Source organism: Anomaloglossus baeobatrachus, chromosome 8 (assembly GCF_048569485.1).
Source record: "Anomaloglossus baeobatrachus isolate aAnoBae1 chromosome 8, aAnoBae1.hap1, whole genome shotgun sequence".
NCBI lineage: Eukaryota > Metazoa > Chordata > Amphibia > Anura > Aromobatidae > Anomaloglossus > Anomaloglossus baeobatrachus.
In genome coordinates, this window is record NC_134360.1 from 231,374,542 (window position 1) to 231,399,468 (window position 24,927).

The 24,927-nt window shown below is 44.9% G+C and overlaps 1 long non-coding RNA gene across 3 annotated transcripts in view; it reads left to right on the forward strand.

The window, feature by feature from the left end:
* Window positions 1–24,927, forward strand: part of LOC142248915 (uncharacterized) — a 198,391-nt gene that overhangs the window by 44,389 nt on the left and 129,075 nt on the right. The window contains exon 3 of one of the 3 annotated variants that reach the window (XR_012724958.1): window positions 18,940–19,151. The exons of the other annotated variants lie outside the window; for them this stretch is intronic. This is a non-coding gene — a long non-coding RNA (uncharacterized LOC142248915). Of the gene's footprint in view, window positions 1–18,939; window positions 19,152–24,927 lie in introns of those variants that run through there. 3 annotated transcript variants of the gene reach the window in all.

Consider the following 24,927-nt stretch of genomic DNA (forward strand, 5'->3'; position numbering starts at 1 on the left):
TGGTGGAGGAAGGTTGAACTAGATGGACCTAGGTCTTTTTTCAACCTAAGTAACTATGTAACTATGTAACAATTTTCAAGCTTTTAATTTCTATGTTTTTAAACTAGATATTTATGACACATAAAATAGTAAATAAATAATATTTACAACATGTCAACTTTACATAAGCACCATTTTTTTTAATCATCATTTTTTGGTTTTGTTAGTTAAACATAGATTTACATCTATGTGGAGCTGACAGGAGCGGCTGTGTCTTCTGCAGCTCCGGTCACCTCCATGCAGCAGAGCTGGAGGCGACGCTGGAGCATCCTGGATTACGCCGGACATGGAGGGCTTTTTCGGGCTTATTAAAGTGGTGAACCAGGGTATATGTTTGTGTTTTTTATTTCTAATAAAGGATTTTTTCGGGTGTGTGTGTTTATTTACTGTCACTTACAGATTAGTCATGGAAGGTATCTCGGGGAGACGCCTGACATGATTAATCTAGGATTTATTGGCAGCTATGGGCTGCCAATAACTTCTTATTACCCCGATTTGCCAACGCACCAGGGTAAATCGAGAAGAGCCGGGTACAGTCCCAGAACTGTCGCATCTAATGTATGTGGCAATTCTGGGCGGCTGCAGGCTGATATTGTTAGGCTGGGGGGCTCCCCATAACGTGGAGCTCCCCATCCTGAGAATACCAGCCTTCAGCCGTATGGCTTTATCTGGCTAGTTTTAAAATTGAGGGGGACCGCACGCCGTTTTTTTTTAATTATTTATTTCACTGCACAGTATAGACACGCCCACCGGCTGCTGTGATTGGGTGCAGTGAGACACCTGTCACTCAGCGTGGGGGCGTGTCTCACTGCAACCAATCATAGGCGCCGGTGGGCGGGGAAAGCAGGGAATACGAGATTGTTTAATGGGCGTCCGGCTTTTTCAAAATAGTGAAAGCCGCCGGAGCAGTGTGAATGCCGTGCAGCGCCGCACCGGGGATCGGTGAGTATGAGAGAGGGCTGATCAATTCAGTTACTCAGGAGATTAGCGGTCAACGGTGAGCCCTTCACAGGTGACCGCTAATCAGGACGCGACACAGACAGAGCCGCAGCATGACAATGAAGTCGGGTGAAGTTAACCCGAGTTCATTCTGATCGTGCGGCTCTTTCTGTGTCTGCTGTCATCTGCTATTCAGCTCTGCTACATGGCTGTCTGTGTCTGCTGTTACACTAAAAAATGTTTTTTGGTTTTTTTTTACAAAATAAGGCCCTGTGTGCACGCGGTTTTTTTTGCCGCGATTTTGCTGCATGAATTGCTGCAGAAAATGTTCATAGCCTTTCTGCAGTCATTCCCCAGCAAAACCTATGGTAAAAAAAGAAAAAGGCTGTGCGCACGCTGCGTTTTTTTCCCCTATCGGTTTTGCTGCAGACTTTCTGCAGCAAAAAGAATGTGCATGTCACATAGCTAATGGTAAAAAAACTCTGGAAGGGAACAACCTGTGGAAAATTTGCTGCAAATCGCGGTAAAACCACATGCAGTTTTCAGGTGCTGTTTGCTGCGTTTTTTTACCGCAGGTGCGGTAATCTTTCAGAGGGTGCGGAATTTTCTTAAGAAAATTCCATTTTCTAGTGAGCACAGGGCCTAAAGGTTTTTGCATCACCGAATTTTGAAGGCTATAGTTTTTTTATTTTCTGCTGACAGTCATGTGAGGGCTTGATTTTTGTGGGATGAATTGAGTTTTTAGTGGTACCTTAGAGGTGCTGGTCTGCCGTGCGGCCCTTGCTCCAGAATTTAAGAGGGTAAACATGCGGCCCTAACTCAATTTTGAAAGGGTCATTGTGCGACCGACCCTCACTCTTAATTTTTCCTGGGTGTGTATGGTGCCCTCCTACATAATTTTTGCAGGATATATATGAGGCCTACCTGTAAAATTCTCTAAGGCCAGAGTCACACTTGTGAGTACCTCGTGTGTTTCTCGCGCGAGTCTCTCATTGCATCACCCGTCAGGGCCGCACACTCTCCGGACAGGAGCGGGTCGGTTGCATGTATCTCTATGCAGCTAAGACACTCCTGTCCGGAGAGTGTGCGGCCGTGACGGGTGAAGCAATGAGAGACTCGCGCGAGAAACATGCGAGGCACTCTCAAGTGTGACTCCGACCTTACATATATGGATGTATTCCCCCACAGGGGTAAATGTTTTTCAGACCTTTCAGTTAGTGCATAGGTTTTACCAGTCTAGGAGTCTCACTTTTTAAAAATGGGGAAAAAGTGTTTTCTGAGGCCCTCCTCTACATGTCTTCCAGGGCGTATTGCAGTCCCTCCTTCTAATTTTTGGCAGCCCTTGCTTTTAGTGCATAGGCTTTATGAATCTAGGAGAACCACTACCTAACAATTTTTAACAAAATATGCATGAGACCCTCGTTTATATCTATTGCAGGGTAATTTTTGTCAGTTCTTGCATTGTCCCCATAGACTTTGTGAGTTTCAGAGTCACTCCTTCATAAATTAAACAAGATGTGTCTGACCATGTTAGACACACCATATGCCCCAGATAATGTAGTAAAATGTTAAAATTAAATTTACTGGTGACTACCGTTGGGTGTAGTTTTATTTCCCACTCTACTATGTCATCTACTGTAGTCATAGACGATAGGGAAATAAGGTGAGAGATGACCCGATTATCAAGGGGTGAAGGAAGCGTGGGGGTTTTTTAGGAAAAAATGTTTCCTAACAAAATCTTCCCCATTCTTTTTGAGCACTGTTTCTATCCATTTCCTGCCTCTCCAGCCTTTCTTTAGGATCTTCTGGAAAAATGCTCTGGCTTGACTTCCATTATACTCGGTACTCATGTGTAGCCCGTCCTAGGGTCCAACCTGCTCAATTTGAGTACCAGGCACTCAAGCAGTTCAGTGCTCGCTCATCACTAGTAATTGGTACTTTAGGACTCTAGAGTATTTCTCAGAAAAATCATAATAAATTTGTACTCTATGATAAGGTGCTGCATGAAGTGCCAACTTAAATAAAGAGGCAACTTAGCAAGCCTCAAAATTAGATGGCCGACAGTGAGAATGAACATGCTGAGAGGAATAGCAGCCCTGATATCTAACAGGGTAGTTACAGACTAGTTTCTACAATATAGACCTGCTCTGGGCTTCTGTTACTGGTATACCTGTTGTAGTATGTGCTCCTGCACATTGCATGAGGTTGCAAATCTTTTCTAGACATGATTGGTTATGAGCAAGTTGCACTGGTTTAACAGAATGATCTACACTGACGAGCAAAAGGGTAACAATGTTTTGATTTTTTTTTTTTTTACTTTCAGGCTCCATATTTCACCATCAGCTTTTAATATGACATTACCTTTCTTTTATAGATAATCATCTTGGCTATCTCAAAAATAAATTAGACTTCCAACTATTTTCATCATATGATCAGTTATGCAGATTCTTGTCATGTCACTGCATGGTTACTGTTTTGCTTCTAAAAATCTAAATTTTAATTATTTTGTTAGTATTTTGTAAATTCACCTTTGGCTTTCAACACTGCCTAAATCCTTCTCGGCATGCTTTCAATCAGGTTCAAGAATGCTGCCACCAAAATCTGACCCCAGGTCTCTTCTACATGTTCCCAGTGTTGGTGTATACAGGTCGCTCTCTTGGGGATGTATACAGCTTTTTCTTCAACTCTACCCACAAGTGTTCAACTTGGTTGAGGTCTGGGGACTGTGGGGGACAGTCCAGCACTTCTACTTCATTGTCAGTAAACCATTTCTTTACCAATCTCTACATATATTTCGGGTCTTTTGCTGGAACACTATGTCATCCATTTAATACCCATAGTACTCAAGTGTTCATCTTAAAGGATACTCACATGTAGCTCAGCACTGATACCACCATCCATCCTGGTCAAGTATCTAACACCTTTGGCTGTAAAACATCCACATATCATCAGGCATCCTCCACCAAACTTGACAGTACCTTAAATTTCTCTGTTAGCCCCTTTTTTCCTTGTTTCTACCAGACTTATTTGCACCCATCAGAGTCTAGTCTATTAACTTTGATCTCATCTCTCCAAATCACCTGTTTCCAATCTTCTACTGTTCACTTTTCATACTTTTTTGCAAATTGGAGCCGATGCTTGTTATAACAATATTGAATCTTTTTTTGGGCAATCATTGCAGATGTGTAACATGCGTCACATTGTGCTTGCATGGACATCTGTATTTTCACTCTTATGTAGCATACATGGGGCCTCCACTACTGTGTTTGTCTCGCCAAAATTGATAGACCTTGTCATGAATCGACTTGTTGACGCCAATATTTTGCCAAGATGATGTTGTTTCTCTTTTCTTAGGAAATTTTCTAAGTGGCTGCTTCTCAGTTTGAACCAGTGACCTTTTTGCTTGGGAATCAACCTAACAACAGACCGAGCTAATAGAGAATGGGAGAACAGGTTGTAATTTGTAGTATTCAGGAAGAAAAATATTTTTCCACAACCAGAAGCAAAACAGTAACAATGCAGTGACGAGACTAAAATCTGCATAACTGATTATATGCTAAATAATTACAAGTCAATTTTGTGTATCAGATATCCAAGATGGTTGTCTATAAAATGAAGTTTGTGGAAAAAAAAGGAAATCCACAGCACCTTGGTCACTTACTATGTTGCCTGTGCAAAAAACACAATCAGCAACTCAGGAGCGCACGTCCATGACCAAGGGATCACTTGGTGTCACATACCAAAAGAGAAAGATGACAGCGTTCCTCCTGGTGAAAAAAATAAGTTGTCAAGCATGCTTGACAAAGACCACAGGTCGAAACGTTGCTGTTTTTCATCTGATGGAATAAAAAACAACTTATTTTTTTCACCTGGAGGAACGCTGTCATCTTTCTCTTTTGGTATAAAATTAAGTTTGTCTCACACTCAGAGCTCTAGTGGATGATGAGTTATGGAACCTGAAAGTCAAAAGTTCAAAACGTTGTTACACTTTTGCTCGTCAGCGTAAGTCAGACATGAAGTCAACTTGATGGAACCTCCTATCATCAGATACATTGCGAACTGTGCTAAGGCTACGACCGCACTTTGCGTTGGTGTAGCTGCAGTTTTTTCTTCGCGTTTTAATGGCCTTTGTTTTTGGCAAAATGGCTTTTGTCCATTTTTTAGAGCCAAAAACGCATGCGTTTATTGCGCGTTTTTGGTGCGTTTTTTGCGCTTTTTACAAGCGTTTTTGACTACAAAGAAGCATATGCGTTTCTCAAGTAAATGGCATGTTAAATAAAGTTCAGAATTTCAAAAACAAAGATGTCTGTCTTTCCTGTTCAGTTTATGTTAATTTATTCTGATGTCATTTCCTTAAACAATGATAATTACTAAGTCATCTAGCTTTTTTTTGAAAAATTGAATTATTTAACCAAAAAAACAACAAAATGAATGTCTATCATCAGAAACAACATTTTATTTGAGATTATGTATTTTTACAATCAAAACACATAATTTAAACATACAAATTCAAAACCATACCTAAAAAAAAATTATTTTCATATTGATTATGTTTTAAATTTATAATAATATCTTTAAATTACACACAAAACAACATTATTGATCAGAATATAATTGTCTGGTGACAAAGCCATGCGGTTGCTCACGTGGCTTTACATTTACATTTTGTGGAGGAGGAACATTTAAATGTAGATTTTGTTGAATTTCTGTGGTTAATGTTTTTTTTTTATAATATTGTTGTGTATAAGAAGGATTACAGGGAAGAACATATTCTGAATATTGTTAATGTATGATGAATGTTTTTTTCTGTATGGATTCTGTTGGCTTATCTCTTGGTGCGTTTTTTAAATCATCAAACAATTTTTCAAAATTATTAAGTATAGCTCCACTTGATGGAAACATACCCTCTTCCTCATAACAGGTTATCAAGCCACAAATGGCTGTCATGCATGTATTCCTTTTTTTAACATCACTAATTTTTCGCAATCTACCTGCCATACGCAGGCCGAAATGGTCAATTTCATCATCCTCTGTTGATGTTTTTCATATTTTCAATGTTTCATTTGAAATTTCATCATCCTCCAAAATTTTTTTTTTACATTTTTTTTTCTTATTTTTTGGTTTAATATAGCTAGAAGGGGCAGGGTTTTGCTTAGATAATGTTGTAGATGATGTTTCTGGTCTGTTTTAAAATTTCCAAATCTTCATCAAGTTCTGATGTATTTTGCAGATTACTGCCAGATGGGGCCTCCTGGTCTTGTTCTGTTAGGTTTTCTGGCCCTTGTCCATCACCAACAGCTGGGTCTACTAGTGGTGTTCAGTTCCCAGAAGTTCTTTTTATTTAAGGTGAATAAGATAAAAAGAAATATAAAAGGTTACATTATTATATTTGATATAAAAATAATGATAATTAAATAGAATTTTTTAAAAAATAAACAAAAGCTTACTGTCTTAATTTGCGGCTTGTGCACAAAAATTTAAGATCCTCATAATATATAAAGTTGTTTTGTTTTTTTTTGGAGAACTACCACTTTTCATACCCTCACTACGTATCTTATTAAATCTGTCTTTCACAGATCTCCATCTTTTTCGTACATCAAGCTCTATTTCAAAAATGAGAAAATTAATTTTTTAGTAATAAATATATAAAAAAATAAAAAATTAAATTCAACAGAAAAAAAAATTTAAAAACAATACCAATTTTATGTTGTAAGGCGGCATCTGCTTCATGCCATTGTTGAAATAATTCACTACCTATTGTTCCCCAACAGTCATCCCTTTTGCCTTTCATCATATATTCTGGTGATGATGGATCCCAGAGGCATGGCATGGTTTCTACCTGTTTAGACAATATACATAATTTTTAAATGTTTAGGTTTAATATTTAATTTGTAAAAGTATATTTATAATTATGTGATAACATGTGTATTACACTAGCCAATAATATATCATTTTCTAAGGTACATGTTAGGGACAGATTAAATGCAGATTTTTTTTAACATTTAAACGGGTAAAATTTATTCTCAAATATATTAACCATTATAATGTCGACATTTAACACTTTCAAATTAAATTTTTAAAAAATATTATACTCAACATTATTATTTTAATAACAGTGAGAAGAAAAAATAAAAATTTAAATTAGTTACCATAGCAATCAATTTTCCGACATCGATTTTCATGCGTTGGAACCAAGCCATTTTAAAGAAACACAAATGTCAAAGGATGTCCAAAGTTATAATGCTGAAATTAGTAGCAGAACACAATACATGGCCATGTCAGCATTTATTTCCAAAAGGATGTGATATAGGTGATGACGTTTCTGCTTTGGTTAATTCCCTCCTACAACTGCGTTTTTGATGGCAAAAACGCAGATAAAAAGTGCTATAAACACATTATAAACGTAGATATTGCAATAAAACATGCATTTTGACAATTCTCATAGGATATAATGATGTTAAAACGCTGCAGAAAAGGCAAAAACAATTGACATGCTGCTTCTTTGAGCGCATGGTTTTTGACAAAAAATATGCAAATTAAACGCTGCTTGTAAAAACGCAAAGTGCGGTCAGGAATTCTTCATTTTCCATAGACTTTGCTGGAAAACCTAAACGTATGTGTTTTGGCACAAAAACGCAGCTGCTCAAAACTCTGCGGAAACGCAGATAAAAACGCAAAGTGCGGTCGTAGCCTTAGGCTATGTGCCCACGGGGACATTGTCCTGCGGATATATCCGTAAGACATTCCGCAGGTGCTCCCAGAAATCAGCAACAGAACTTTCTCTGTTTCAATGCTGCGGATGCACAGCAGAATGTCGTGCGGATATGATGCAGGCTTTCTGCATTGAGGATACAGTACCATGGCTTCGGCACTGCATCCTCAATGCAGAACAAGTGCTGCAGTGATCGGGGTGCTCATACTTACCTCCATCATGCAGCACCTCACTTTCCGGCGGCCGGGTCACTGTCAGGCAGCGTCTGGTTCACTGTGCTGGAGGTGGGCGAGCCTGAACTAGCGCCGGCTGTCACATGACCGGAGCTCGTGCAGGCCCCGCCCACCTCTTCCTTCCTGTACCTGGCTGGATCCACCGCGCTGCTGCCGCTGCCGATACACCGGACGGAGAAGTGACTCGGGTCTCTATCAAGGCAGGTAAGTATATGGGACCCTGCGGAGAAATCCGCAACAATAATTGACATGCTGCTGATTTTTCCGCACGAAAATCCGCACGATTTCCGCTGCGGAAAAATCCGCAGCGTGGGCACAGCATTTCCCAAATGCCAATGAAATGGCTGGGGAGTAGCTGTGCCGCAGATTTCTGGAAAATCCGCGGCAAAATCCGCGCATTTTCCGCAGCGTGGGCACATAGCCTTAGAGTTACAGTAGTTGATGTGTAACCACCGAACTTTATGCTTCAGATCTGATGTGTAACCGTCAAGCTTGTTCTATGCCACAACTCTGATGTTTAACCACCAAGTTTGTTCTGCCTCACTTCTGATGTGCCAATGCTAAGCTTTGTGCCGCAAATCTGATGTGTCCGAACAAAGAAATGTGCATCGTTTCTGGTGTTTAACTATCATGTTGTGTGCCTCAGCTGTGATGTGTAATTGAACAGTTATATGCCTCGGCTTTGTCCCTCAACTCTGATGTGGCACCACCAAGCTCTGTGTCTCAAATACGATGTGTTACCAAGCTGTGTGACATAAAACTGTTGTGAGCCCCGGGAGCACTGATGCCGACATCGCAGTGCGGGAGATGAGTATCTGCAATTTTTAATTTATACTGGGGAATATAGCATTTATGAAGTGATTATCTAAATACAGTGGAACCTTGGTTAACGAGAACAATCCGTTCTGGGACTGTGCTTGTTAACCAAGTTACTCGTTCAGCAAAGCAAGATTTCCCATAGGAAATCATTGCAATGCAGACAATTCGTTCCACAACTTGTTAAATGTCCCATCATGGTCCCCTGTTGTGCCATTCCACACACGTACAAACTCACACAAATACACACAAACTCACACAAACTCACACGCACATATTATATGCTCACATTACCTTCCGTTCCATCGCCGGCCTGCTGGGACTTTGCTGTTTGCTAGCACGGGCTGTGTATCGGGTAACCATGACGACGAGGGAGGAACTTCCGCACCCAGAGCGATGACGTCAAAGTCAGAGCCGCTTGCCTCTGATTGGTCAGCGCGCTGCCTTTGAGCAGCGTCTGACAGCGGAAGTTCCTGCCTCGTCGCCGATGGTTACCGATACACAGCCTGGAGCGGCCAACTACAGGACCCAGGAGGACTGCGATGGAACTTAAGGCACACATATTATGCTCACCTTACCTTCCGTTCCATCACCGGCCTCCTGGGTCTTATAGTTCGCCGTGAGGATTCCTCCCTCGTCGCGATGCACCGGCGAACTACAAGAACCACGAGGCCGGCGATGGAACGGAAGGTAAGGTGAGCATAATACTGTATGTGCGTGCGTGTTTGTTTGTGTGTGTTTTCTGTGTGTTTGTGTGGACTGCAAGAGCGGGTCAGAGCGTGGTGGATGTACGGAACCGGAAGTGTGTGCGGTGAGTATTTTGCTCGTACAGCAAAGCTTTCTCGTAAACAGAGTTACAAATTTACAGAAAGCTTTGCTTGTTAAGCGAAATTCTCGTTAACTGGGTTACTCGTTAAAGGGAACCTGTCATCAGAAATTTCGCCCAAAAGCTAAAAGCTTCCCCCTCTGCAGCTCCTGGGCTGCATTCTAGGAAGGTCCCTGTTATTATTGTGCCCCATGTGAGACCAAAATAAAGCCTTTATAAAGTTCTACCTTTTTGTATGCAGCTTCTGTAAATGTGTCACGGGGGCGGGCTCTCTGCCGTCCGTTATTCTGCCTCCTGGTCCTGTATGCCGCCCCCATCGCTCCTTTCCATATCTGATGCACCGCCCACTGCTCCAGCCATCCCCGCGCATGCCCAGTGCCAGTCTCACAGGACTGAGCAGTGTGACCGCTGGTGACATGTGCGCAGGCAAGTGATTATGGGCGGGACTGTGACTGTTATCAGCAAGTACCCGCCCATAATCTCGTGAGCGCGCAAACCTCTCCAGCATTCACACTGAGCTCAGTGGAGATGCTAGACTGTATGGGCTGCTTCCAGGAATGACGTCCCTTTGTCATGTGATAGTATTTTGAACACGCCCCTATCACATGACAAAGGGACGTCATCCCTGGAAGCAGCCCATACAGTCTAGCATCTACACTGAGCTCAGTGTGACCGCTGGAGAGGTTTGCGCGCTCACGAAATTATGGGCGGGTACTTGCTGATAACAGTCACAGTCCCGCCCATAATCACATGCCTGCGCACACGTCACCAGCGGTCACACTGCTCAGTCCTGTGAGACTGGCACTGGGCATGCGCGGGGATGGCTGGAGCAGTGGGCGGTGCATCAGATATGGAAAGGAGCGATGGGGGCGGCATACAGGACCAGGAGGCAGAATAACGGACGGCAGAGAGCCCGCCCCCGTGACACATTTACAGAAGCTGCATACAAAAAGGTAGAACTTTATAAAGGCTTTATTTTGGTCTCACATGGGGCACAATAATAACAGGGACCTTCCTAGAATGCAGCCCAGGAGCTGCAGAGGGGGAATCTTTTAGCTTTTGGGCGAAATTTCTGATGACAGGTTCCCTTTAAGCGAGGTTCCACTGTAGTGGACAACCCCTTTTCACGCTTATCAAATTTCTAAATACAATCTGCAATATAGTAATCCTCCATTTGTGTATCTATATTTCATATGCTGAAAATTTGGGTATACTATTGACTGTAATAGGCGCAACATATGGAGCCACTGTGAAGTACAGGTGTTATTCACACAATTTAGGGCAGATCTTTTTTTTAAGCATTTTATCAGTATAGGAATTTGTTGCCTTTCAAGACCTGTACATCAGTGTCTGAAGCTGTAGCTTGAGATCTCTGAGCATTTACTTTAGACTTCAGCTAGAGGGAGACAAAATGTGATCTCGCAACATTGCATATCACTGTGAGCCCATAGGCATATACACTGTGTTCCAAATTATTATGCAAAAAGAGTTTTGGAGTGATAAGGTTAGAAATGTTTTGTTTGTCATTTAAACTCATTGATGGTGATGTGTGTCAGGGCTCTTTATATCACTGAAAGCAATTGCAGATAACGTGGAAAGAAAAAAAAGGGCGATCCGGCACAAATTCTCCTTATATTAAAACATCCAAGACTTTATTAAGATATCGTTAAAAACATCGTGAAGACCGAAAATGCACTTAGATGGTAAAAGTAAGGGTCATGATAAGTTTACGCGTTTCGGACTATTATTAAAAATAAAAAAAAGTCCTTAATCATAAGTGTCTCCACATAAGGAGCCACTTATGATTAAGGACTTTTTTTTGTTTTTAATAATAGTCCGAAATGCGTAAAGTTATCATGACCCTTACTTTTACCATCTAAGTGGATTTTCGGTCTTCACGATGTTTTTAACGATATCTTAATAAAGTCTTGGATGTTTTAATATAAGGAGAATTTGTGCCGGATCGCCCTTTTTTTTTCTATCCACGTTGCTTGTTACCGGTTGGGATAGACCGAAGGATCCCAGGCACCCGCAAGGCTGAACAATCCGGGCAGCAGGTGAGCTGAAGATACTATTTTCTTACTAAGCAATTGCAGATACCTGTGCAAATTAGTTTGGAAGGTGTGTCCAAATAAAGGCAAGACAACTTAAGAAGGGTGTTCCACATTATTAAGCAGCCTACATTTTTTGCCAAAATGGGAAAGAAAAAGGATGTGTCGGCTGCTGAGAAGCAACAAATCGTGGAGTATTTAGGTCAAGGCATGACTACAATCAACATTGCCAAGACACTTCATCGTGATCATCGCACAATCAAGAAGTATGTAGCTGATTCACAGCACACGCGTGTGCGTGCTGATAAGAAAAAAATGAGCACTCTTTCCAACAGGCAATTGCCTCAGGTTAAAAGAGCAGCTGCTAAAATGCCTTGTCATAGCAGCAGACAAGTTTTTGAAGCTGCTGGTGCCTCCAACATCACCCAAACAACAAGATACAGGGTCCTTCAGAGGTTTGCAGCTGTGCGTAAGCCATTCTGTCGACCACCTCTATCCACTGCACACAAGCAGAAATGGCTCCAGTGGGCCAAACGATACATGAAGACTGACTTCCAAACTGTTTTGTTCACCAATGAGTGCCGTGCAACGCTCGATGGTCCAGATGGATGGAGTGGAGGATGGCTGGTTGATGGACACCCCATGAAAACACGGCTAAGGCGCCAACAAGGAGGAGGTGGAGTAATGTTTTGGGCTGGAATCATGGGGAGAGAGATTGTCGGCCCCTTTAGGATCCCTGAAGGGGTAAAGATGAACTCCATAATCTATGTGGAGTTTCTAAAACAGCCCTTCCTGCCATGGTCAGGAGGAAGAACCGTGTATTCCGCAGCAAGATCATTTTCATGCATGATAATGCACCGTATCATGCTGCAAATAACACATCTGCATCTCTGGCTGCTATGGGCATTAAAAAAAGACAAACTTATGGTGTGGCCACCATCTTCCCCTGACCTCAACCCCATTGTGAACCTCTGGAGCATCATCAAAAGAAGTGTCTATGATGGCGGGAGGCAGTTCACATCTAAGCAACAGCTCTGGGAGGGTATTCTGTCCACATGCAAAACAATTGAAGCACAAACCATCCAAAAACTGACAAATTCAATGGACGAGAGAGTTCAGAAGCTTCTTTAGAACAAGGGATCCTATGTGCAAATGTAACATCACCTAGAATTAAGTTTTGACTTGAAAACTGTTTGATTTCATTTTGTAATAAGCTGATAATGCTTATAACTTCACAATAGACCATTTTGTTTTTCAAAATAAAAATAAAAAGGTTGAAAACTCTGCTGTGCATAATAATTTGGAATATGCATTTTGAGTGCATTTTGAGTGTTTATTATTTTTAAAAATATACTGTTTTCATAGACAGTTTGATCAAAAACATTTCAATTATACTCGAATAGTAGATGGATTGAGATTAAGAGCATGTAGCTCGAAACGCGTACCCTGTCAAACTATCTCATCTTTATGGGGATTTTTTATACCTTGTGGATATGATCCATTTCCATTTTACCATGAATATTGAATAAAAAAGCAAGTTTTAATATATTTTCTGGACACGAGTGCTGGATTTTTTTCTGTCTCCTGGACTTTCTTGGCCGGGCCGGCTTCACCGTGCACCTGTCCTTCATTGGAGTCTCCATGTGATCTGGGTGAGCTGATTTTGTTTTTCTTGTTTCACTGTTTTCATAGACAGTTTGATCAAAAACATTTCAATTATACTCGAATAGTAGATGACTGGAAAATAACAATGACTGCAATTCATAAAGTTAATTTAGGAAAATATGAAAAAATCTTTTTTGCATAATAATTTGGAACACCGTGTAATTATAGTGCACTTGAACGCAACATTAGATGAGCTGCGAAAGACTTCAGAGGTGGCAACAACTCATGCGCATATCAATACAGATATCACTGTGTAAACCAAGTCTTATGACAGCTTTGCATGACCCAATCTGTGATTTATCTCATGGATTGTCTTGAAGGCTCTGGGACATTTGCCTCTTTTGATCTTCTTATTTCCAGTCCAAAGCTTATGCCTAAAATAAGAATACTTGCACTTTGCTTTCATTGCAATATGGATATATATTGTTTTTATATTTAAATCATCTGTATGGAACCCCGTCGAAAAGCAAAAAATTGTGAACTTTGCTGTCACCCAGTGATGAAAATGTGAAACAACACTGATTTTCAGATTTTAAATTTTGCACATTCATTTATATTTATAAAAAAAAAGAACTAGAAAAGAAACTGATCTTTATAAGCTGTGCAGAGAAAAGAGTTATTTTACATATTTTGTAGTGTTACCCCAGACTAAGAGAGGATGTGAAGATATAAATAAAAGAGGGATAAATTCACAGGTGATAGATTTGTTGCAGAGCTCTCTCACCCTGTCCCATACATAGTGAATTTTACAGAAATCCATATGTTTGCTGTAGAAATCAAAGCATTCATATTATAGAAATGACTACATTTTCTTTAAACAAAAATAAAAAAAAATAGTATTTTCCTCATGGTATGCAGAACTTTTATATTGTTGGGCTATATTCATGTAATTGATAAGGGTTAGAATCCTGGCACTCCCCGTTGTGGTCTTTTTATGGGCATTCTATAGTGCTTTCAACACAATAGTGGTAGGCCACATGTTGCTGATGCTCCTGTGAGCAGCCTGCATGACCTAAACGTGCTCCCATGGCTGAAGCGTCTCCGGACTTGTTTCCTATCGAGGACACATTTGAGATGTCATTGTTCAGCAATTGCAAAGTGAGCTGCCAGCAGGGGATTCTGATAATTTCCATAGTGCATTTATCAAGTCAGAACACTCCTCAATTGACCACTAATAACCTCATTGACAGCTACCAAGGTGTATAAGTGCTTGTATTTCTGCACGTGAGGCTGATACTCAATATCAATTAATATTATTCAGTCCTCTGTAATTTCCATAATTCCATATAGCTCTTCTTTTCAATGTTGAGGTATATCAAAGGAAAACTAAACACTTTTGTCATTTCCTTAATCGTACTGACCTGCAGAATCATGCTGCCTGGTAATTTATACTGAAAACTGACCACCATAAACACAAAACTCAAAAAGCAATAGAATTGTGGTTTCTTTGGGGGATTTTATGTTTAATCTTTCTTTTATTAAAGTAAACAAGACAATTTACAGGAAAAAAAAGTAAGATTCAAATAAGTGATTACTTTGTGTCAACTTACAGAGAAAAAATATAAGCCACGTCCTAGCTAATACATACTCTCTTACTAACTACCATGAGGCACGCATAGGACATGTAACCATATTTGATAATACGAACAGTCTCCTTCCAAAGGAGAAATACGCCGCAACCAAAACGAGGCCACTGCCAAAAAAAAATTAGAAGATTTCACTAGAACCAGAAAGAAAAGAAAGTAGTAAGAGGGAAAGGTGGGGAAAAGAAAAGGAGGGGGGGGAGAAGAGCAGCAGAAAGAGAGGGAGGGAAGGCATGGTAGGGATTACTTCCCCAGTACTTGGACCGCTACATTGGTCTGACGTAACACAGGTTATGAGTTACCAATAAGGTTCTGAAATGGTAGGGAATCAAGAGCCGGGGTCCAGATCCTAAGGAATTTATCCACTGAGTCATTGGTCTCTGCCGTGAGGGACTCCATCCTGTGAATGATGGCCATCTCCGCAAACCACTCCCTCACAGATAGCACCCCAGTCGATCTCCAGTATCTCGGGATCACCATGCGTGCCGCTGTAAGACAGAGTCTCAGGAGGCCCGCTGTCTGTGATTTAAGTGATCCCGGGAGAATTGAAAACAGCGCCATCTGAGGGGATGTTTGGGATTTTTTAAACACCATTTCACTCCACTTGGAACTTCTTGTTACCATTATTCAATACATCATATGGTAAACAGAAGTGAGTCCTCGAAACTTATCACTTGCCCCACAAAAACAGGCCCTCATAAGATATTCTAAAAAAATAAAAAAGTTATGGCTCATGGTGCACAAAAAAACCCAAATGTCATGATACAAGTCTGTATTGGCTGCTGTCGTTTTAGTATTTCACCTAGCTCCGGCCTGGTCGTGTCAGGGTTTAACTATATTCCTGCCTCACTCTGGTTTCCGGGACACTATATCCTGGTGCTGCACCTCCGGTTCAGTGCCAGGGATAGTTTACGCTCTGCAGTGTGTGTTAGTGGCTCTGGTGAGTTACCTGATCTGTCCTGCTTCCCAGCTACCTTATTCTGACCAGTACTCTCCTCCATTCATCTGTCTGTCCCGGTCCCTGACTACCCACTCCTGTCTACTGTGTACCCTTCCCTGTCTGTCTTATCCCGGTCCCGACCTGTTGTCCTCTTCCCTAGTTTGTACTTGGACTTCCCAGCATCTGACCTGTATCCACGTTATTGACTCTGGCCTGTGTCTCTCTCTTCTGCTATATCCGTTACTTCTCGGCTTCAGACCCTTGGCCATCAACTGACCGTGATTTAACAATCCTTGTACTATTGTCGAGACCTCCTGCTGCTGCCTAGTTTATTGACTACTCTGCTGCCCTCTGGTGGCTTGCTTGCTAACTGCACTCTGAAGCTACACTTCTTGTAGTTTCAGCGTCTCCCTTAGTACAGTGTGACAACAAAATTGCCTTTCTTCATTATGTAATACACACCTTTCATTTAAACAGAAGTTTCATTATTTTGTCAATAGAAATCTGATATTTTATAATAATATATCATGTGTCAAATGTGTAAAACACATCTCAACATGAAACAAAAACAATACTGTAAATCTACAGTTTGGGTTTCCAAAGAATCCTTATCGTATGTATGAAAACAATAATTGGGTCAAATCAGGTAAACTGTGGGGTGTGCAGAACAAAATACAGGAAAACCAGAGATACTGGGTTCCCTCAGACGACATGCAGATTTCATATCTGCTTCTACAGATTGTCAGAGACACAACCCAGACTCCTTCGTTCACAGAAGTTAAATGTGCTCTTGTGTTTACTCTGCGGAGTACAAATCCAGTGCTGTATACGTAAACACTAACTGGGGACACGGTTAAAGGCCAGGGAGAGGAAATTAATGACCGGTCAAAAATGCATCATAGTACAAAACAAAATAATAGAACATATGTGATAAGATAATCACAGTTACTCTGCTGGAGACTTTCTAAAATGATGCAATGTACTTTTCAATACAGGTTTTTTAATAAGTAATCACAGTATGGCAGGAACACATGGAAACCTTTGAGAATGTGCTCCCTTCCTCTTCTGACAAGTCAATAAATCATGATACCATCAATACAGAGGCAAACAACAACATTATATGGACTCCTGTGCCTTAAAAGGGTATTCTGGTCTCCAGATATTAAGTGGATTTGTGATCATTGTTAAATCAATGTGTATCGTACTGGAAAACCATGCCCAGGAGGAATTGAGTGGAGCAGCTGGTCACGTATGTGCCATGCTGCTCAACTCATGGTCTTTGGGAATGAGGATGATAGCTGAGAATAGTGCTGGGCTATCTTTGTCAGTGCCATACACTGAGCTGTGGGTGCACATGTGCAACCAGCTGCTCAGTACCTCTCCTTAAAAATGTTGTATTGCTGCCAAAGGAAAAACAGGGATTCACCTTTATTGTATTGGAGCCCACATGTTTTTTTTGTTGTTTGTGTTTGTCCCTGTACTGATGGTATCATGATTAAATGACGTGAAAACTACGAAACACATCCTAAAGAGTATCCACATGCTTCTGCCATGCTATGATTGTGCAGAACTTAAAAATACATTGCATATTTCCAGAAGCTCATCAGATTGGGATACCTCTTTAACAATGTTTGTCTTGTGAGCATGATCAGAAAACGGTCTTCTTAACTTTTATATTGACAATGCAATATATTTTTGTTTTCTTGCATGCGGTCTTGTATACGAGTTTGAGAGAGGCCAAAAGATGTATATATTTGATGTGTGACAGGGTCTTTGTACTTTTGCCTGAGGAAGAGATTTGAGATGTCTCGAAAGCTTGTTTGATAACATCATCAATGTTAATTTTGTTTCTCTCACTGAGAGCAATCAATCAGGGTCTTTGTGCCAAACACTGCAAGCACAAGAGTAAATTCAACCTTTCTTATACTGTAGATCCAATACTCTAGCATCTTTAGTACAACCAACTGAATAGTGTTTTTAAAACCCCATTTTCGTATACAGCCATTTCCAGATTATAAACTAAATGTGTTCTGTAACTTTGTTCATAACCTGGATATGTATGGAAGATGAAACAGGACCTAGAAAAAACAAACAAAATAATAATAATAATTTTATTCATTTATATAGCGCTATTAATTCCATAGCACTTTACATACATCGGCAACACTGTCCCCATTGGGGCTCACAATCTAGAGTCCCTATCTGTATGTCTTTGGAGTGTGGGAGGAAACCGGAGGACCCGGAGGAAACCCAAGCAAACACGGGGAGAACATACAAACTCCTTGCAGATGGTGTCCTTGGTGGGATTTGAACCCAAGACCCCAGCGCTGCAAGACTGCAGTGCTAACCACTGAGCCACCGTGCTGCCAAAACAACTAATACCTCACCACTGACTGCTCTAGCTCCTCTGCCGCCATCTTGTCCTTTTTATTCCACTGTTGCGTGCTGTATCTCCATCCTCTTCACTATATTTATTATTTATTACTATATATACTATGGATTTTTGGCTGCGTCCAGGCCTCGGTGGTTACTGTGTGCAATAAGGTCGCAATTTCAACATTGACGTTTAGGGCCTGAACACTGCTGGAAGTGTTGGAGATGCGGCGCATGATGGTGACTGGAATAGGATCAGACTGCAAGCAGCAGAGCGGCCAGAGAGGTGAGTACTGGTTCTTTTTTAACCAATACTCACCTTGATGTTGTCACGCTCCCCGGGTCCTTGGCTCCCCTCCCCGGGTCCTCTGCTCCGCTCCCCGGGTCCTCAGCCCCGCTCCCCGGCTCACCTGCCACGCTCCCCGGGTCCTTGGCTCCGGTGCCCGTCCTTCCCAGGCCCCCTGGTCTCCGATCGCGGCGCCCGACGGCTTCCCAGGCCCTGGCCGGCTCCCCTGCGTCCTCTTCTCAGCCTCCTTCCCTGGCTTCTGGCACCCGGGCTGCGCGCATGCGCATTAGGGCGCGCGCGCGGTCACTGACCCTTTCTTAAAGGGCCAGCGTCCATTAACAGGAAATGAGGCTAAACAGGTACAGGGTATAAAGGGGTGTATTGTCCAAGAGGGCGGGGCCTGATCTTCGTGTTTTCCAAGCTAGGAGTCAGGTCTCCTTGTGTCTTCGTGCCATACTCACGTATCTCTCTTCTAGAGCTGATCCTGCCTCGCCATCCGGTCCTGCTGAATCCCGAACCCCGCACGCTGTCCGTCTGCCATCTGACAGTCCGTACCATCTCGGATCCCTGCGGTGACCCGTCATCTCGCTCCAAAGGTTCCGGACCCCGCCTGACATCACCTCGGCTTCCGAACCTGAGCTACGTCACCCGGACTACCATCTGTGACTCCGTGGTCCCAGGGACTTCTTCGTTACACTCACTGGCACGGACTGTTCTACTGCCCATAGTGCTTCAGCTACCGGACTCCTTACCACCATCTTAGAGTTCGGCCCAGTGGATCCACCTCCTGGGTCTGCCCGACCGCCTGGCCCTGACAGTAAGATCAGGCCATGGATCCCGCTGCAGCACTAGCAGCCTTGCAAGAGGAACTCCAACGCCAGCGTGAAGTCCAGACCCGCACGCTGAACTTTATGACTTCCGTGGACACCCGCCTGACCACACTACAAGCGGCAGTCACGTCTTCGACATCCCAAGCCGCCACTAGTCAAGCCACGTCCCCCGCTCCCGTGGCTGCTTCTTCGGATGCTTCCAGACTGCGTTTGGCCTCACCACCCCGGTACGCCGGAGATCCCAAGTCCTGCAGGGGGTTTATAAACCAATGCTCCCTCCATTTCACGCAGCTGCCACATCTGTTTGCCTCCGACCAAGCCAAGGTCGCCTTCATCATGTCTCACCTGGAGGGCGAGGCACTGGCGTGGATGAACCCGTTGTGGGAGAAGGAGGACCCTATGACCAAGGATCTTCAAGAGTTCCTGCAGGCCTTTCGCAGCACCTTTGACGAGCCGGGACGCGCCTCTGCGTCTGCTTCATCCCTCCTCCGCTTACGTCAAGGAACACTGACGGTGGGCCAATACGCCATCCGTTTCCGCACTTTGGCTTCAGAACTCGGGTGGAATAATGAGGCCCTAACAGCCGCCTTCTGGGAAGGACTCTCGAGTCGCATCAAAGATGAGTTGGCGGGTCGTGACGTGCCCTCCACCCTAGATGCCCTGATTGCCCTAGCAACTCGAGTGGACATTCGTTTTCAGGAGCGCTCCAAAGAGCTGTCTCGTGAGAGACGTCCGGTACGGCATTCCTCTCCTCCACAGAAGCCCTCCGTATCTCAGTCATCAACAGCTGGGATTCCCGTCCACGAGCCCATGCAGATCGACCGAGTACGACAGTCTGAACAACGTCGAGCAGAGCGGCTCGCCAAGGGTCTCTGCTTTTACTGCGGAGAGGACACACACCTCCTACGCTCCTGTCCGGAAAGGCCGGGAAACTCCAAAGCCTAGGGTTGGTAGGAGAGGCCACCCTAGGTGCTGGGACTCTCTCAGACCCGGTTATGTGGACTGTGCAAGTGTCAACGGGAGAGACGCGCTTCACGGCTGAGGCATACCTCGACTCTGGAGCAGCAGGCAATTTCATCCAGCAGGCCACGGTGGACAAGTACCAGCTGCCTGTTACTCCACTCGAGAAGCCCCTAGTGATTGCCTCTGTGGATGGGAGACCCCTCTCTGATACCATCTCCTGGGTCAAAAGTCCGGTCGAACTGCGTATCGGTGCCCTGCACACCGAGAACATCGCTCTCTACGTCCTTCCACACATGTCCCATCAAATCCTGCTGGGACTTCCCTGGTTGCGGACACACGAACCATCAGTCAGCTGGGGTACTGGCGAAATCACCCGATGGGGTCCTGCTTGTCATGAGAAGTGTCTGAAGTCCATACAACCCATCCGACGACCTCCGGTTCCAGAGAACCTACCGGAACTGCCTTCGGCCTATTGGTCCTTCGCAGACGTTTTTGACAAGAAGGAGTCTGAGGTACTTCCGCCACACCGTCCCTACGATTGTGCCATCGACCTGCTCCCAGGAACAACACCGCCTCGAGGACGGATATATCCGTTGTCTCCAGCCGAAACCAGGGCCATGTCTACCTACATCACAGAAAGCCTGGCAAAGGGATTCATCCGGAGATCCTCCTCTCCTGCGGGAGCAGGCTTCTTCTTCGTTAAGAAGAAAGAGGGTGACCTACGCCCATGCATCGACTACCGGGGTCTGAATCAGATCACCGTAAAAAACAAGTACCCTCTGCCGCTCATCCCCGAATTGTTCGACCGGCTCAGAGGAGCCCGTGTGTTCACCAAGCTGGATCTTCGGGGTGCCTACAACCTAGTTCGTATCCGCTCTGGGGACGAATGGAAGACCGCGTTTAATACTCGCGATGGGCATTATGAATACTGCGTGATGCCCTTCGGCCTGTGTAACGCACCAGCAGTCTTCCAAGAATTGGTGAACGACATATTCCGGGACCTCCTCTACATCTGTGTAGTAGTTTATCTGGATGACATCCTTATCTTCTCTCCGGACCTCCAGACCCACAGAGAGAACGTACAGCTGGTTCTACAAAGACTGAGAGAGAATCGTCTCTACGCCAAATATGAGAAGTGTGTCTTTGAGCAGTCTTCTCTCCCTTTCCTGGGATACATCATCTCGGGCACTGGACTGCAGATGGATCCAAAGAAGGTCTCCTCCATACTCAACTGGCCTCCCCCTTCTGGACTGAAGGCAATCCAACGGTTCCTGGGATTCGCCAACTACTACCGCCAGTTTATCCCTCACTTCTCTGCCCTGACTGCTCCTCTCTCCGCTTTGACCAAAAAGGAGGCTAATCCAAAGGACTGGTCACCTGCGGCCGACGCCGCGTTTTGCTCACTGAAGCGAGCATTTGCCTCCGCTCCTGTACTCCACCATCCGGAGTTAAACCGCCAGTTCACCTTGGAGGTGGATGCCTCCTCCTCGGGAGCCGGAGCAGTGCTCATGCAGAAGTCCTCCTCCGGCAAGATGGTGACGTGCGGTTTCTTCTCCAAGAGCTTCTCCGCGCCTGAACGTAATTACACCATCGGTGACCGAGAACTATTGGCGGTCAAACTGGCTCTGGAGGAGTGGCGCTACCTCCTGGAAGGAGCAGTGTACCCCGTGATTATCTACACGGACCACAAGAACCTGGAATACCTGCGGTCCGCTCAGCGACTGAACCCACGGCAAGCCAGGTGGTCCCTATTCTTTGCCAGGTTTGACTTCCAGCTCCATTTCCGACCCGCGGACAAGAATGTACGCGCTGATGCCTTGTCTAGGTCTTTCATGCCCATGGAGCAGGAGGAAGAGACTACCCAACCCATCATCTCTCCTAGCAAGATCATTTCGGTGGCCCCTGTCACCCTGGCCCAGATACCGCCCGGAAAGACCTATGTCTCTGAGACTGACAGGCAAAAAGTGTTACACTGGGGTCATGCCTCAAAAACAGCCGGTCATGCAGGCCAGAAGAGAACATGGGGTGCGATTGTACGCCATTACTGGTGGCCATCCCTTCGCACGGACGTCGCTGCTTTTGTCTCTGCCTGCTCCTCTTGTGCCAGAAACAAGACGCCCAAACACCTGCCCTATGGCCGTCTTCTGCCTCTGCCTATACCCTCAGTTCCGTGGCAACACATAGCGATGGATTTTATTACGGACTTGCCATTATCCTCTGGACACACAGTCATATGGGTCGTGGTGGACCGGTTCTCCAAAATGGCTCACTTCATCCCCATGGCTGGACTGCCCTCTGCTCAGGAACTCGCGGAAGCCTATATACATCACATCTTCCGCTTGCATGGCTTTCCATCCCACATCGTGTCCGACAGAGGAACTCAGTTCACCTCCCGCTTCTGGAGGGCGCTCTGCAAACATCTGGGAGTAGCTCTGGACTTTTCTTCCGCATACCATCCTCAGTCTAATGGCCAAGTGGAGAGGGTCAATCAAATCTTGACATCCTTCTTACGTCACTATGTCAACGCCCATCACGACGACTGGTCCACGCTTCTGCCTTGGGCTGAATTCTCACATAACCACCACATCAGTGAGTCGTCCTCCAAATCTCCCTTCCATGTCGTTTACGGACTTCAGCCCTCCGTTCCATTGCCTATATCCCCTTCTTCGGATGTCCCTGCGGCTGATACTGTAGCCCGTGACTTCGCTACCATTTGGGACTCTGTCAAGGCGTCCCTTGGACGCGCTTCCCAGCGGATGAAGAAACACGCTGACAAGAGGCGTCTGGACCCTCCGTGTTTCTCTCCTGGTGACCTGGTCTGGCTTGCTTCCCAGTACATCCGATTGAAGATACCTTCCTACAAGCTGGGCCCTCGCTACATCGGGCCATTTAAGGTCCTCTGCAAGATCAATGAGGTCTCCTACAAGCTACAGCTCCCGGCCACGATGAGGATACCCAACTCATTCCACGTCTCCCTGCTCAAGCCGGTTGTCCTTGGTCCCTTCTCCGCTGCTGCCAGTCCGGCTCCTCCACCTATTGCCGATGACGACATCTATGCGGTAAGGGATATCGTGGCCATGAAGACCGTACGAGGTCGACAGTTCTTCCTGGTGGACTGGGAGGGGTATGGTCCTGAGGATAGGTCCTGGGAGCCCAGGGAGAACGTGGGCACTCCTCTGATCCGTGCCTTCATGTCCCGGTTGCGGGGAGGGGGGCGTGGGGGGGGGGGGTACTGTCACGCTCCCCGGGTCCTTGGCTCCCCTCCCCGGGTCCTCTGCTCCGCTCCCCGGGTCCTCAGCCCCGCTCCCCGGCTCACCTGCCACGCTCCCCGGGTCCTTGGCTCCGGTGCCCGTCCTTCCCAGGCCCCCTGGTCTCCGATCGCGGCGCCCGACGGCTTCCCAGGCCCTGGCCGGCTCCCCTGCGTCCTCTTCTCAGCCTCCTTCCCTGGCTTCTGGCACCCGGGCTGCGCGCATGCGCATTAGGGCGCGCGCGCGGTCACTGACCCTTTCTTAAAGGGCCAGCGTCCATTAACAGGAAATGAGGCTAAACAGGTACAGGGTATAAAGGGGTGTATTGTCCAAGAGGGCGGGGCCTGATCTTCGTGTTTTCCAAGCTAGGAGTCAGGTCTCCTTGTGTCTTCGTGCCATACTCACGTATCTCTCTTCTAGAGCTGATCCTGCCTCGCCATCCGGTCCTGCTGAATCCCGAACCCCGCACGCTGTCCGTCTGCCATCTGACAGTCCGTACCATCTCGGATCCCTGCGGTGACCCGTCATCTCGCTCCAAAGGTTCCGGACCCCGCCTGACATCACCTCGGCTTCCGAACCTGAGCTACGTCACCCGGACTACCATCTGTGACTCCGTGGTCCCAGGGACTTCTTCGTTACACTCACTGGCACGGACTGTTCTACTGCCCATAGTGCTTCAGCTACCGGACTCCTTACCACCATCTTAGAGTTCGGCCCAGTGGATCCACCTCCTGGGTCTGCCCGACCGCCTGGCCCTGACAGATGTCTGGTTCTCTTTTTTTTTTTTTTTTTTTTTCAGCCACTGGTGCTCTGCATTTCTGGTCTTTTTACTATAAGCCAGGACTTCTGGCTGCATTCAGAAGGGAGCTTGCTGCTCATCATAAGGTTGCAATGTCGGTGTAACCTTATGGTGCCCTGGGAGCATTAGTCTGGAAGGTGCCAAATGACCTAGTCTGTAGTGAAGAGGCTGGAGATGCGGTGTACAGTGGCAGAAAGGAATGGCCCAGATAGTGGTCAAGAAGGCAGTGGAGAGGAGGATATTAGTTGTTTGTTTTTTAACAATTGAAATTCATAACTAGTGCTTGTAGGTAAGTTGGATGTTTGTAAGCCGGGGATTGCCAGTAGTGAAAAGAAAAAAAACAGAGCATGCTGCAGGTTTTCAAACCTACAGAATGCTCACTTTTCCTTCTACACTTGACGCATATGGTGGAATCAGTAGCAAATCCGTGACAAAAAAAGAAATCTGAATTTTGCTTTGTATTCATGGCAGATTTGCAATGGGAAATTATCCTCCATGTCTGGACTTTCCCTTAAGGCCCTGTGCGCACTAGAAAATGGAATTTTCTTAACAAAAATTCCACAGGCTCTGAAAGATTTCAGCACCCGTGAAAAAAACCCCCTCAAAAAAACTGCACCGAAATCC